The following is a 13224-nucleotide window of genomic DNA, read 5'->3' as shown; positions in this document are numbered from 1 at the left end:
ATATCAATCAGTATTTTCCCCCATTTATAATTATAGAAAGTGCTTTTGATTTCTTACGTTCTGCTTCAACTTGAAGATCAAAGGTAACTATTGATCCTTTAAGCCTTAATTAAGTATGTCTTATGCTTCTTTTTTATTCTATTTGATAATTTAAACTTCATTTCCAGATTTTATTTTTATTTTTAAATATAAACTTCCATGCTAATAATTGTTCTGGTTTTTTATTGTATTCGCAAAACTTTGGGGCTAGTTTCTAATGTTATATATAGAGTCTTAGATTAATTATCACTAATCCGAAAAAGGAGTCTATACATTGAAAAATTAAAATTTGGGTTCTAAATTCCAAATTGAGTCGTAGACCAGTGTTACAAAAGAAATATCGGAGAAGATATCTGAAATTAATTCTTACATTTAATATGTTTTATTATGCTAACTAGCTATTTTGGAGTGCCATGCCATACTTCCGGTATACAATATTAACATGCATGCAAAACTTGCGTTTTAGTTAACTTGGTCAAAACTGAATAGCTTTATGCGACAAAAAATAACTTTTGTGTGATAAACTTTAAAGTTGGATGAGTTTTATGTGATGAAAAATAGAAAAGTAATTCTGTGTGGTAAATTTTAAAGTTAGATGATTTTTATATAACAAAAAATAAAAAAAAGTATTTTTTGTGTGATAAACTGAAAGCTTGATGACCACTAGTGAAATTTAACCCATTTTGTCATTCTAACTTTGCTTGTATAAATGTCAAATATGTTCTTGGATTATTACATTTACTCCTTTTATTAAGCCTATTAAACGATTTAGAGAGCTACATTAGATTTTTCCAGTCAAAATATGTATCTTCTGGGTAATGTTATATTTTACTTACCTAGGCTTTAGTTAGATGACTTTTAAGTGACAAAAAACTAGTTACTTTGTTATAAGCTATTACTAGGATGAACAACAACGAATATTTTCCCTTGAAGTCACACTAAAATTAATTATTTTAATTTTACCCCCCAAAAGAATATAGTGAGATGGATGAGGACCCTGCATCGTGAATTAAAGGTCTTGGATTTGAGTTCTGGGAATAATGCAACTCCTGGTAGTGAGTATTTTGCCTTATATGGGCCCTACGTGGCGCGGATTAGTTGGGAAAAAGTTACAAAATACTCTTCTTCTCTAAAATCGTGGATTATGTGATTTGTGTAACTCTCTTTCATTTGTAAACAAAGAAGAGATGCTACTTCCAAAAAAAAGAATCTGTGTACGTAACTAACATCCATTATAAAAACCAAGTTACCTTAAACAGATGAAATTGTTGCCTTAATAATGGCTAGCTAGTCTGATATTACTTCCTTTGTTCCATATTATATGAAGGTATTTTACTAGACATGATGTCTGAGATGTTAAATTTGACATATAATATTACAGTTGCGAGAATAAACGAAAAATTCCAAAGTAATTTGATTGAAAAGTTAATTTTATTGAGAAAATATCACGTTAAATTTTGAATTATACTACAAAAAACATGAAGTCTTGGGCTCCTTGATGCCATTCATATGATGTTTCTTTTTAAAACCAATCACTTTCATATGTTCGAGTTCATTGATTAGACGACCAAAATGGAGAAGAGTAGTTAATTTGAATTTGATGTGTGATTCTATCTATGCTTTCAGGAACTAGGAACCCTGTTTGAAATGTTGGGTGATGATAGATAAAAACTACAAAATTTGAATAGGTTAATAATTTTGAATTCTTGAAAGTTTTAAATAGTATAGAAGTAGAATGTTGTCAAGTATTTTGATTACAACTCAAAATGGAAGAGTTCCATGGAGGAAATAATGTTTTTCGTAAAGTACATGTTGATTATGATTTTTTCCGTTGCATCTGAATTACATGTTTATGATTTATTGCAGTGCTTTTCGGAAGATCATGGACACTTTTATTGAGAAGGTAGTTGATTTTGGAGTAAATAAGTTCAAAAGTATCACTGACTTCAATGAGAATTTGGAAACTCTGGAAAGAAATGTAAAGCTATTATCAGATAGAGCATTTGATGTGCAGACAAATGTTAAGAATCTAGAGCAATCTGGGAAGAAGAAAAGGAAAAGAGAAGTTGGTTCTTGGTTTGATGAGGTTATGAAGGTCGAAGAAGGATTATGTGCGTTAAAAGAAGAAGTAAAAAGAGGGAAGAAACCAGGAGGTGTTTTGGAGAAGACGAATGGAAGGGTTGGAGAACTTCTTGAGCAAAGTAAACATTTTGGAACGCTCGTACATGATATCTATGAGCGCGAGGAGTGTCCATTGCCGGTGCCTCAAGTTCACGAGGAAATATCAAAACAAAATATAAAAGATATTTGGCCGTGCTTACAGGATAATAATGTCTCAAGCATCGGTATATATGGTATGGCAGGTGTGGGCAAAACGACTTTGGCAAAGCATATACATAATCGGTTTGTTAAAGACACTCGTTATCAAGTTCATTGGGTTACTGTCTCTTAAGGGTTTAGCATCAAAAGATTACAAGATGATCTTGCCAAAATTGTGAATCTGGATCTTTCCGATGAGGTTGATGAGCAGATAAGGATAGGAAAATTATGCCGGGCATTCGAAAAGAGTAAGAACATTGTTATCATATTGGATGATGTCTGGGATCGCCTTTGCTTGGAGAAGTTTGATAACCCTCTTGGTGTGGAAGGCTGTAGACTGATTATATAACTACTCGCTCACGTGAAGCCTGCCAAAAGATGGGTTGTAAGAAACTTTTTGAAGTAAAGAAACTCAACGTTGATGATGCTTGGGAGTTGTTCAAGAAGAGTCTAGGGGACGAGACTGTGCTTAGTTCAGATATCGAGCCAGTTGCCAAATCCATGGCAAGAAGGTGTAAGGGCTTGCCACTCGGGCTTATCACTTTGGCAGGAAGCATGAGAGGGGTGACTGATATGTGGTGTGGAGGTGTGTTTGAAAGAATTTCCCGATGACATGGAAAGTGATGTCTTCAAGGTACTGCAGTATAGCTATGATCAGTTGAGAGATACAAATATGCAAGAGTGCTTCTTGTACTGTGCTTTGTATCCTGAGGACTTTGTAATTGATAGAGATGAACTAATTGGTAGATTTATCATGGAGGGACTGGTGAAGGGAGATAGTAGGCAAGAAGAGTTTGACCAGGGGCATACCATAGTGAATAAACCAGTGAAGGTCTGCTTACTTGAAGCAGCTGATGAAAAACGATTAAAGATGCATGATTTACTCAGGGAAATGGCATTGCGGATCACAAATGTTAAACCAAGGTACATGGTAAGGGCTGGAATAGGATCGCAAGTGCCGGAGGAGCAAGATTGGACATTCGATTTGGATAAAGTCTCTTTTATCAAAAGCGAGATAAAGGGAATCCCTGAAGACATGGCACCAAATTGCCCCACATTATCAATTTTGCTTTTGTGTAATTGTAGTTTGAGAAGGATCCCGGAATCTTCTTTCAGCATATGAACAACCGCTAAGTTCTCGACTTGACCTACAACTTAGAGCTTATGGATTTGCCGAGTGGCGTATCTAACTTGGGAAGTCTTGGAGCACTCTTGCTTGGAGGATGTAAACAGCTCAGATCTATACCACCACTGGGAAAGTTAAAAAATCTGAGAGTGTTAGATCTATCTGGCACTGGTCTTAAGGAAGTACCTCAAGGCATGGGAAACTTGGTCAAGCTTAAATTTCTAGATGTGGGTGGAATATTAAATATTGATGAACTGTCAAAGGAGATATTACCTAAACTTTCCCAGCTTCAATACCTCAAACTTCCTGAATGTATTAACGCACAGGTTGAAGACTTGGCCAGCTTGGAGCTGCTAGAAGTATTTGGAGGCCAGTTCCGCGATTTGCATAACTTCAACAAGTTCATAAGAAGTCGTCGTAACTATGAGAAAGATTGGCGGTATGACATATGTGTAGGGCCAAATTCGTCCTTTGGCTATGAAAATCATTGAATCAAAGAAAGAAGAGTGACTGTAGAATATTGCACCATGGAAGCAGGCGGAGGAGAAGCTCCAACATCAATTATTCTTCCACCTTGCATTCAGGTTCTAGAGATTAAAAACTGCCATGGGCTGAGTAGCTGCTTGGTGGACAATTTTCTGTCACGGGCTTTTTTAAGAGGCTTGATTTGCGACATCTCTAATTGTGATGACATAGAATGGATTGTCAACGTGTCCTATGGTAGAAATACTACTATAGACCCACACTGCATACATTTTCGTAGTCTGACTGTTTTTTCTTTGCCAAATCTTGTTGGGCTCTGTAAGGGAAATATCGCACCTCATGTTCCATGTGACACCTTCTTGGGTCTAACAGAATTGATTATCATCAAGTGCCATAAGATGAAGAAGTTGTTTCCACGGGCGATCTTGCAGGATCTCAAAAACCTTGAAATGCTTGGTGTAAGTGATTGTGAAGAGATGGAAGAGATAATAGCAGAGGAAGCAACAGACCAAGATGGTACAAGTAGTGACATTCTCATCCTTCCAAAGCTAAAAGAGCTCTACCTCTACGACCTGCCTAAATTGAAGAGAATGTGTGAGGGAAAACTGGTCTGTGATTCCCTTGAATATATGAGGTTTTGTAAGTGCCCCAAGCTGAAGAGGCTGCCTTTCTATGCTCCCACTACAAATGTACATCCTCTCAGCTCTTGGAAAAATCAGAATTACAGAAAAAGATTGGTGGGAAACATTGGAGTGGGAACAATCCCATCTCAAGAACCTCTTCCAACCTTACGTTATATATGGGTGATTTGTATGGCTAAGAGTCCGTTTTGAGTTTCTTTTAATAAAAAAAGAAACATTTGTTTTGTTATGCGTATTATTAAGTTATGATACCTCTGTTTCTTATCCTTTTAACTCTTTTTTTTGTTATTTTCGAAACCCCGTTTTTACTTCATGGAATGTTCTTTTGTTGAGCTTCAAATTTACCTTGATCCATCTTGTTAATTGTATTATTACTAGTGTTAAACTTTTACTTCAATGCATTTATTTTTGTTTTCATATACATTTTACCATGTGTAATTATTTTTTACAAATATTTCATTGGTAGTTATTTTGAAAATAAAATGTAAGATTTTGACTGATAATAAATTTATAGGTAATAATAATATTACAAAATTTTGAAATCATATGAAAAAGATAATTTAAGTGATTTTTTATTTAATAAAAAAGATGAATGCACGCCGTATTAGTTCTTTGCTTCAAATATATTGAAGTAAATTATATGAAATTTCTCATTGCTGAACAATATATTGGGTATTTTTGTTTATTTTTTTCATATATAGTAGTTATGCCATTTTCCATTATAATTGAAGGTCTTCTTTGAAATTTTAAAATAACATTCAATGATCCAACTAAATTTTGCCGTTGATATACCATCATGAGTTGGGGTGTCAAATATGGTCCAAAAGATGATGACCTGTCAAATCCGTCCAAAATTTTATCTCATGACTTTAAATCATGTCCAAACGGCTCGAAAATGTTAAGTGCATACTTTAGGACTATTTGAACCTACCGTTAAACATAAGGGACAATTTTTGTCATTTTCTCTTAAAAAAATAGTTTTGGTCCTTAAAGTTGAAAAAAATTAACACTTTTTGTCTCCATTAAATATCACCGAACTCTTATTGTTAGATTTGACTAGAACTAAGAAAAAAATTAGCAGGAACTCACATATAGAGGTTTAATTTTTGTAGTTTCTGATGTTTTCAATTTATTTCTAGAGTCTGGTGTAATTTTTTAAGGTATAATTTCTATATCTTTTTAGTGTCTAGTGTAATTTTTGTGTTGCATAAGCTAAATATTCGATGGAGACTTAAAAGCGTTAAATTTTGGCAAACTTAAAATATCAAAACTGTCAAGTGTATACTTTAGGACTATTTGAACCTACTGTTAAACATAAGGGACAAATTTTGTCATTTTCTCTGAAAAAAAAAAAAAAGATTCCCTTAATTCTTTCATCTGAGAAGAACGAACATGAGGGCTTAAGGGAAGTGTATCTGCAATCAACAAAATGCCAATCAAATGGTAACCATTTTTTAATTTCACTAAAAAAAAGTAACATTAAAATTATAGATTTTTGTGTGTATGTTTATATTTATTTTGTTTGTGGTTAGGGTTTTGCATTGGCAGCCAAATGCAGGGACAACAGTGAACAGTCAAATAGTGAGTGAAGTATCACAATGTGTTGAGAGTATTAATGGTCTTAAACAAGGAAGATGGAAAGCTACTCTTAGCTTCTATAAACCCATGCTTAGAGGTACTATTCCTATCATACTTAATAACTAGTATCTTTGTATTTTCTTGTTTATAACTGTGATTTGCTGTAAAGGGGTGAACTTTTTTTTTTTATATGGATTCATTAAAAAGATTGGTGTTTTGCATTTTTTGTTTATAACTGTGATTTACTGTAAAGGGGGTCATCTTCTTCTTACATGATGTGGGGTGGGGTTTGGGTGTTGGGGAGTGGGGGTGGGGTTTGGGTGGGGGGTGGGGGTTGGTGGGGCGGGAGGTGGTGTTGGGTGGGTGGGTGGTGGGGGTGGGGTGGTTGGGATGTGGAGTTTTTGTGGGGGGTCATCTTGTGATTTACTGTAAAGGGGGTCATCTTCTTCTTACACGAGGAGGGTTGGGTGCTTTGGGGTGGGTAGGTTGGGTGTGAGGGGTGGTGGGGTTGGGTGGGGGTGGTGGAGGGGGTGGTGGGGGTGGGGTGGTTGGGGTTTGGGTGATGTGGGGGGTGGTGGGGTGGGTGGTGTAGGGTGTGTGGATGGGTATTTTCCGAAAAATGTTTTCCACTAACCAACTGAACATGAAAAAATAAATAAGAAATTCACTTATTTTCGAGGAATACATTTTTCATGGAAAATATTATTTCCTCCATACCGAACACACCCGTAGTTTCTATAAACCCATGCTTAGAGGTATTTCATTACTCTTAGTAAACCATAGCTGTATCTTTGTATTTTTTGTTTATACCTGTGATTTACTGTAATGGGGTAATCTTTTTTATCCGGATTCATTGAAAAGATTGGATTTTTGGGAAGGTTTACTCTTCTGTAAGGTAAATTATTTATAAGCGAAGTAATCATGGAATGATTTGGGTCAAGAATAGTGCAAAAATGGTTGACAGGATTCATATAGCCTAAAGATTTACAAAGGTAACAAAATTAAAATGAAAAGTTAGGCCTCCCATTGAGCAGCCTCTGGTGAGGCTAAAACAATGTCCTATAGGAGAAAATTCCTGATCCTTCTAGGCTATTCATTTACAGGCTAGTAACACTTGACAGTGCACATGTGAACCTGCTTCAACCTCATATGTCACCTTTTTTTAATCGAGAAATTTCCTGAGGGCTGTTGTGCACAATTCAAAAATCGATGAATAAATGTATAATGGGCCCCCGTCCCTCTACTTTTCCATTTAGATACTTGGCTTTTGTCTGTGGCGGGCTTTAAACCCGTGACATACATCTAACTCACACATCACGCGTTGCCCTCTTACCACTAGACCAATGCCCTGGGGGCAATCTTGCATGAGATCTTTGCGAGTACTTTTGCACCTTAATAGGAGATTTGATTGTGGAGTGATTTTTTGTCTTAATAGAACAAACAAATGCAGTGGAGTTTCCCCGAGACTTTTTGGGAATTTCACTTCAAGAACAGCCCAACAAGTATTACTTTGTAATTAGAGGGCAACGGATGATCTTAGAAGCAGAGTCATCAATTCAGACGATAATGGAGAAGCTGCAGTCTTACAAAACGAGGGTTGCACTTAATTTTGAGGTTTGTATTATTGTTCTTACTGCAGGAGGATGATTAACTTATTTAACACTATCCACAGTCTTGGCTTTGTAAATTTAAGTGTCTATGAGTGATATTATCCGCATTTATTGTGCTTCAATAATCAATGCTTTGTAAGACTAAAGAACTTCCCCACTTTAACATAACTTTTACCTTATAAAAATAAGTGAAGATGAAGAGCTTCAAGATGATTACTGTTTAACGGACTACATATGAGTTTCTCTAATCATAAATCAGTCATAAAATACAGCTTCATAGTTGGCCAATGGCCACCCAGCTTCAATTGGCCAACTATACTGTTTCAAACTGGACTTTATCTGTTCTCTATGGTGATTCTTAGAAGATATGTTCCATACTTGCCACTGTTTGCCTTGCTTTGGTTTATCCTTCAGAATTTTAAAAATAAAAAAGGGCTTACTTAGCACTACTTCATAATACTCATTAAAGTAATTGACTTATATAGGGGTTTCAGTATCAACTTGGTGACTTCCAGCTGCGAGTGGGAAAAGTTGTTCCAATCCACTCTGAGAACTTGAGGGGAATAGTTATGGAGGTATGAAATAACTTCATATATTTATTCTCAGTTCAATGCTTGTTATGTGGTTAGGCCTTTTATGGAACATAAAACAACAACATACCCAGTGAAATCCACATTGTGGGGTCTGGGGAGGGTAAAGTGTATGCAGACCTTACCTACCTTGGACGGTAGGGAGGCTGTTTCCGAAAGACCCTCGGCTCGGCATGGCAAAAAAAGGTCAGATAAGGACAAACAATTCAAAGCAGTATGAAAATGAAAATGCTTGTTAAAGCGAAAAGACCATGATAAAACAGTCTGATTTTTGTGATCTATTATGCTTGTTATTCTGCATGGAGAGGAATTCATTTATTGCACTTTATCTGGAAAAGTAGTTACTACTTGCGTCCTTTTCATAATGCTAAACGAAGAGATGGGGAAAAAAATAGTACCAATGGAATGGATAGAATCAAGTCAATAGTTGGTGGTGTCTCTGGTAGCAGCGTGCTTTAGGTATGTGATGCTGTGTGGGAGCTATCTTGTTGTTTTGATCTATTCAGGTTCTCAAAATGCTGAAGGAGACAATGATTATCTTATCAGTATGCATTGTTAATTTGGTGTTCTAAACTTTCCAGTGCTTTTGTTGACTTGCAACTGTATTCCACAAATTTTAAGCAGTTCCTGTTTTGAGCATGCTGGCCTCACAAGATGTTTGTTTCTTTTGTAGATGGAGTATCTTCCGATTTCCTCATGGGAGAAATCACACCAGATTATGGGTGAATTCTTTGACATATGGCAGGAAGCTCTTGGAAAAAGATCATTACCAGGTCATTTTGTGCACATTGAACCAATTTTTTCAGAGTTTGGCCTCTCTGATCAATACACTTCACAACACACAGCTGTGCAGTATGCTAGTATGCTAGCATCATGGCTCAAATGATAGCAACAGCTCAATCAGCACAAGCAGTGAGAAATTAGATTGTAGCCTAATGTTCTGTTGACAATGTAAGATTTTAGCTTTGTACCTGTTGTATTCTCACAACAAAAAGTAAAAGCAATGATTTTCCTTTAGCTCCAGAAACCAGGTCATTATACTGCTGCACTACTACTGCATTATATAGAAAGCCGGTGTTCAAGACAGATATGAATAGTAAGAAACTAAAAGGGGTCTATACATTGATTTAGTCCTAGATTAATTATTACTAATCCTAAAAGGGGTCTATACATTGAAAAATTAAAATTTGGGGTCCAAATTCTCAACTGAATCTTAGTTGAAACCCTTATAATTAGTGGTCCCAGGAGACGTGTTACGAAGAGAAATTTGGGAGAAGATCTCCGAAATTAATTCTTACATTTAATATATTTTATTAAGCTAACTAGCTATTTTGGAGTGTCATGTCATATTTCCGGTTTAAGATATTAACATGCATGTAAAACCTGCCTTTTAGTTAACTTGGCCAAAATGAATAACTTTATGTGACAAAAATATAAAAGATTAACTTTTGTGTGATAAACTTTAAAGTTGGATGAGTTTTATGTGATGAAAAATAGAAAAGTAATTTTGTGTGGTAAATTTTAAAGTTAGATGACTTTTATATAATAAAAAAAATAAAAATTGTGTGATAGACTGAAAGCTGGATGACTACTAGTGAAATTTAACCCTTGTTTTGTCATTCGAACTTTGCTTGGCATTTCTTGGATTGTTAAGTTTAATCCTTTTATTCAGCCTATTAAACGATTATAAGTTAGCTACATTAGATTTTTCAGGTCAAAGTATGTATCTTCTGAGTAATGTTATATTTACTTACTTTAGGCTTTAGTTAGATGACTTTCAAGTGACAAAAAACTAGTTACTTTTGTTATAAGCTTTTACTTAACAACGAAAATTTTCCCTTGAAGTAACACTAAAGTTAATTATTTTAATTTTACCCCCAAAGAATATGGTCAGATGGATGAGGATCCTACATCGTGAATTAAAGGTCTTGGTTTCGGAAGATCATGGACACTTTTATTGAGAAGATAGTTGATTTTGGAGTAAATAAGTTCAAAAGTATCATTGACTTCAATGAGAATTTGGAAACTCTGGAAAGAAATGTAAAGCTATTATCGGATAGAGCATTTGATGTCCAGACAAATGTTAATAATCTAGAGCAATCTGGGAAGAGGAAGAGGAAAAGAGAAGTTGGTTCTTGGTTTGATGAGGTTATGAAGGTCGAAGAAGGATTATGTGCGTTAAAAGAAGAAGTGACAAGAGGGAAGAAAACTGGAGGTGTTTTGGAGAAGACGAATGGAAGGGTTGGAGAACTTCTTGAGCAAAGTAAACATTTTGGAATGCTCGTACATGATATCTATGAGCGCGAGGAGTGTCCATTGCCGGTGCCTCAAGTTCACAAGGAAATACCAAAACAAAATATAAAAGATATTTGGTCGTGCTTACAGGATAATAATGTCTCAAGCATCGGTATATATGGCATGGGAGGTGTGGGCAAAACGACTTTGACAAAGCATATACATAATCGGTTTGTTAAAGACACTCGTTATCAAGTTCATTGGGTTACTGTCTCTCAAGGGTTTAGCATCAAAAGATTACAAGATGATCTTGCCAAAATTGTGAATCTGGGTCTTTCCGATGAGGTTGATAAGCAGGTAAGGGAAGGCAAATTATGCCGAGCATTCGAAAAGAGTAAGAACATTGTTATCCTATTGGATGATGTCTGGGAAAGCCTTTGCTTGGAGAAGTTGGGTAACCCTCTTAGTGTGGAAGGCTGTAGACTGATTATAACTACTCGCTAGCGTGAAGTCTGCCAAAAGATGGGTTGTAAGAAACTTTTCGAAGTGAAGAAACTCGACACTGATGATGCTTGGGAGTTGTTCAAGAAGAGTCTAGGAGACGAGACTGTGCTTAGTCCAGATATTGAGCCAGTTGCCAAATCCATGGCAAGAAGGTGCAAGGGTTTGCCACTTGGGCTCATCACTTTGGCAGGAAGCATGAGAGGGGTGACTGATATAAGGGAGTGGATGAACGTATTGAAAGAATTTCCTGATGATATGGAAATTGATGTCTTTGAGGTACTGCAGTATAGTTATGGTCGGTGGAAAGATACAAATATGCAAGAGTGCTTTTTGTACTGTGCTTTGTATCCTGAGGACCATGCTATTGGAAGAGATGAACTAATTGGTAGATTTATCATGAAGGGAGATAGTAGGCAAGAAGAGTTTGACCAGGGGCATACCATATTGAATAAACTAGTGAAGCTCTGCTTACTTGAAGCTAGTAGGCATGATGAAGCCGAGATGCATGATTTACTCAGGGAAATGGCATTAGGGATAACAAATGATAAACCAAGGTACATGGTAAGGGCTGGAATAGGATCACAAGTGCCAGAGGAGCAAGATTGGGCATTCAATTTGGATAAAGTCTCTTTTCTTGGAAGCCGCCTATAGGGAATCCCTGAAGACATGGAACCCAATTGCCCCACATTATCAACCTTGCTTTTTCATTGTTGTTGGTTGAGAAGGATCCCCGAATCTTTCTTTCAGCATATGAACAACCTCCAATTACTCGACTTGAGCTACAACTCAGAGCTTATGGATTAGCCGAGTTGCATTTCTAACTTGGGAAGTCTTAGAGCACTCTTGCTTCGAGACTGTCATGTGCTCAGATCTGTGCCACCACTGGCAAAGCTCAAAAATCTGAGGGTGTTAGATCTACATCGCACTGGTATCAAAGAAGTACCTCGAGGCAGGGGAAACTTAGTCAAGCTTAAATTTCTAGATATGGGTGGAATATTAGATCTTGATGAACTGCCAAAGGAGATATTACCCAAACTTTCCCAGCTTCAATACCTCAAACTTCCTGTACGTATTGTTGCACAAGGTGAAGACTTGACCAGCTTGGAACTGCTCGACGAATTCGCAGGCCGGTTCTGCCATTTGCATAACTTCAACAAGTTCATGAGAATCGCTGTAACTATGAGAAAGATTGGTGGTATGACATAATTGTACAGCCAAAATCCGATTATTATGATGATGACTCCGAAAATGATAGAATCAAAATAAGAAGAGTGACTTAAAAGTCTTATATCAAACCGGCAACCCAACCCCTTATCCTTGAAGAAGATGAAGTAGATCCAGAATTTTCCCCCGTATGTATTCTTCCACATTACATTGACTTTCTAGAGATTAGCAACTGCGAGGGTCTGAGTAGCTGCTTGGTGGACAATTTTCTGTCACAGACTACTTTAACAGGCTTGAGCTGCATCATCAATGATTGTGATGACATAGAATGGATTGTCAATGTGCCATCTGGGAAATACTACTACAGACCCACATAGCATATGTTTCCGTCGTCTGATTGTTTATTCTTTGCCAAATCTTGTTGGGCTTTGTACGGGAAAAGTTGCATCTCACACCTTCTCGGGTCTAACAGAATTGATTATCTCCAAGTGCCATAAGATGAAGAAGTTGTTTCCACGGGCTATCTTGCGAGATCTTAAAAACCTTGAGAAGCTTTTTGTAATTGATTGCAAAGTTCCTATAAAAGCTTATGCTGAAATGCTAAATGAGTTTTTTCCTTAAATTTTCTAGGAAGTACAGAAAAGTATGTATAAATACTGTTGCGGAAAAAGCAAAAAACGTTGGTTATGCGGGTGTAAACTGAAAATATAACTACGCAAGTACAATGTGTTGTGTTTGGCTGTATATTTTTTTTAAAATCACAAAACTGATATGTTTGTAGTATGTTTTCCTGGTAAAGCTTGAGCCTTTAAGTCATGCGCACGCCACTATTCAATGTAAGACGTCAATTTATTTTTCCTTTTGAATCATCTGCCGTTTTTTGCTTTTCTTTTTCAAAATGTGAGTTTGTGTGTTTGCATTAAAATTGCATGTAG

The 13224-nt window shown here is 36.4% G+C and overlaps 3 pseudogenes; all 3 read left to right on the top strand.

Moving 5' to 3' along the window:
- Positions 1-1870: 1870 nt before the first annotated feature.
- LOC132054146 (probable disease resistance protein At1g61190) lies at positions 1871-4774 on the top strand (annotated as a pseudogene).
- Positions 4775-5934: 1160 nt separating this feature from the next.
- Positions 5935-9413, top strand: LOC132053410 (mediator of RNA polymerase II transcription subunit 20a-like; annotated as a pseudogene).
- Positions 9414-10156: 743 nt separating this feature from the next.
- On the top strand, positions 10157-12925 carry LOC132054145 (probable disease resistance protein At1g61300; annotated as a pseudogene).
- The last annotated feature ends 299 nt before the right edge of the window (positions 12926-13224 follow it).

This window comes from Lycium ferocissimum, chromosome 4 (assembly GCF_029784015.1).
Source record: "Lycium ferocissimum isolate CSIRO_LF1 chromosome 4, AGI_CSIRO_Lferr_CH_V1, whole genome shotgun sequence".
NCBI classification, from domain to species: Eukaryota; Viridiplantae; Streptophyta; class Magnoliopsida; order Solanales; family Solanaceae; genus Lycium; species Lycium ferocissimum.
The sequence above is the reverse complement of the archived record's forward strand: the minus strand, read 5'-3'. Positions and strand labels throughout refer to the sequence as shown.